Genomic DNA, 3100 nt, shown 5'->3' on the forward strand with positions numbered 1-3100 from the left:
AATGGCATTTCAACCTCTCTGCCCTGCTTTGCCTTTGTCACTGAGCAAACAGGTGATGGGTGTCCCTTTTCTCATATTTCCAGTGTTTTTTTCCTTCCCCATGTGCCGAGGAGCCTGTGGAGGGTGGACGGGATGTCAAGAGGTGGCAGAAAGCTGTGGGAGCAGGGGACCAAATTGCTCCTGGTTGTCTCGAGATGTCTCTCCCTCTCTCTGTGGCTCCGTAATTCTTTGGTTCATGAAACCTTTGAGTTTCTCCTGGTCCTGGGCTTTGCTGGGTGTCCTGGTTGTCTTGAGATGTCTCTCCCTCTCTCTGTGGCTCCGTAATTCTTTGGTTCATGAAACCTTTGAGTTTCTCCTGGTCCTGGGCTTTGCTGGGTGCTGGGGAGCCTACGGGAGAGATGGGAGGGACTCTTGATGAGGGAGCCCTGGGCTTTGCTGGGTGCTGGGGAGTCTATGGGAGAGATGGGGGGGACTCTTGATGAGGGAGTGGGGTGACAGGACATGGTTTGACACTGAAAGAGGGGAGATGGAGATGAGATGTGGGGAAGAACTTCTTTGCTGGGAGGGTGGTGAGAGCCTGGCCCAGGTTGCCCAGAGAAGCTGTGGCTGCCCCATCCCTGGAGGGGTTCAAGGGCAGGTTGGAGGGGGCTTGGAGCACCCTGGGCTGGTGGGAGGTGTCCCTGCCCAGGGCAGGGGGTGGAATGAGATGATCTTTAAGGTCTGTTCCAAGCTAAACCATCCCATGATTCTGTGATCACACCATGCAGCTGATGTCCCTTCATGGCTCAGGCCACAGTTCCAGCTCCTCACGTCATGATTCTGTGATCACACCACGCAGCTGATGTCCCTTCCTGGCTCAGGCCACAGTTCCAGCTCCTCACGTACCAGGACTGCTGATGGGAGTGAGATCCTTCAAGCGTTGCTGCTCTGCACCTCCTGGGGGCAAACCTCCCCCCCCCCCCCGGTGCTTGTGGTCCAGGCTGTGATCCAGCACCAGGGAGAAAACCAAAAACATGTAACCACACTTTTCCTCCTCTTTTACAAAACCTCAGGGTTTTGTTTTTTTTTTTTGAACTTTGGGCTTGGTTCAAGTTTTGGGGAAAGATTCAGGTTGTTTGTGTTTTACCTGAAATGCAGCTCCCCGTTCCCTGGAGCAACGGTTCTTTATTGGCTCTCGCAGATATTTGGCACTCTCAGCGCATGAAATAAAAAGCTTTTTGTTTCCTCATTTCAATATATTTATATAGATTTAACTGGTTTGGGGAGGGTATTTGAAGGTCAGAGGACTTTTGGAGGTTACGGTGCTGGCCAGGGAACAGCCATCCTGTGGGAACTCATTCCCAGCTCCCCCTTCCCGAAGCTTTCCCTTTTATTTTGCCAATGCTGGTGCCCAGCACTAAATGCTTTTTTTTTTTAATTTTATTTTTTTAGGTAAAAACCAACAGCAAAGTCCACGGTGAACTTGACAGATGCTCCATTCACAAACTGACGTGCTGAAGGCGGCACCACCTGGGGCTGGGAACCCACCCCTGCGACCCAGAGAAGGTGTTTGTACCAACAAAACCTTTACAAGAATAAGCAGGTTGGTATTTTTTGGGGGGTGAGGGGGGACTCCACCCTCCCGGGAGAGGCTGGTGCAGCTGCAGGTTGGGGCACACGCGCTCCCGTGGTGCTTTCCCTGTTCCTCAGGAGGAATTTCACTGAATTTCACTGAATTTCACTGAATCAGCAACCCCGTTTCTATCTCCCTGCTGAGCACCAGCCATCGGCGACCCCGTATCCAGAGAATATTTGTGGCTGGAGAAGAACCAGTGCCCATCCATCCTCCCTGGGGGGGTATTTCAACCCCATTTCAGTGGCTGTGACAGACCCTCACCCCAAAATCCCAAAACCAGCCCCGGAGCAAGGCACAGAACTTGCCTCTCCAGCAAAACCCTCTTCCCTTTCCGTTCCCTGTTGGGCTGAGGATTTCCTCTGCTTAAAAAGCTTGTACAAAGCAACTTCCCAGCCCGTGGCCACAGGTAATTTTGCTCTATTTTTGGCAGCCCTTGGACCAAACCTCCCCGTGCTCCTCACCAAGGAGTGCCCCCCAGCCCCAGCCCTGGCGGGATAAAGGATGCTTTCAGCCTCTCTTGAGCGGATCTGTTGGGAAACCACTGGTTTTCCGTGACTCAGAAACATCTGGTTGACATTCTTAACGTCCACAGGCTCTCGTGTAATTATCCTTATTACCTGATCCGCGTGCATTTTATCTTGCTTTACGGGCAGTTCTGCCCTCCCTCCCTCCCTGCCCGCGCCACCCACCACCAGCACACGGGCCACTTTTCCTAATTAAAACTTTGCGCTTTCTTCCTCTGGCACAGGTTCTCCCCTCCCCATCTCAGCAGTGGCTGAGGAATGCGAGACAGGAATGCTGTCCTCTCCCAAGGAGCTGGGGAAGAGGAGGGGGGGGTGGCTATCACTTAAAAACAATGTCTTTGTGTTTTCCAGCCTGCTCTAGTCACGCAAGGCCATGCTGGGGTGTGTGTGGGGGTGTGTGTGTGTGTTCACGGCTGCCCGCCCCATGCTGTCTCACCTGGCACCTCCACGGCCCCAGTTCAGCATCTTCCAAAACCATCACGTCATGCTCTTGCAAAAGCAGGGCTGGGAGCATCCCATAAATCAGTGCCAAGCTCCTCGGTGGGTGCGTGGTTCACCTTTCTAGCTCCATTTTCCTCCCTCAGCCCATCTGGGGTGGCCGGTCGGGGGGGGTCTGTGTGGGGTAGAGGTTCCTCACCGGCTCCCCGAGGGCTTGGCACCATCCCTGGCACCCATCAGACGTTGGTGACAGGAGCCTGTGGAGCTGTGGCAGAGCCCGCAGCGCTGAGAGGTGCTTTGGGTGACGGTGTCAACCAGCACCATGTCTTGGTGTCAAACAGCACCGTGTCCTGGGGGCTCGTGGCTCGGAAGGAAACACCACCAGAAAAGGGAGCAAAGCTTCTTAATTAACTTATCAAACTGGTCATTTGCCTTGGGAAATCCCAAGCCATCTGGCCACACGGCTCTGTGCCTCCAAGCACTCCAGCCCCTGTACTCGGCACTGGTGAGGCCTCACCTCGAG

This window comes from Calidris pugnax, unplaced genomic scaffold (assembly GCF_001431845.1).
Source record: "Calidris pugnax isolate Ruff unplaced genomic scaffold, ASM143184v1 scaffold206, whole genome shotgun sequence".
Taxonomy (NCBI): Eukaryota; Metazoa; Chordata; class Aves; order Charadriiformes; family Scolopacidae; genus Calidris; species Calidris pugnax.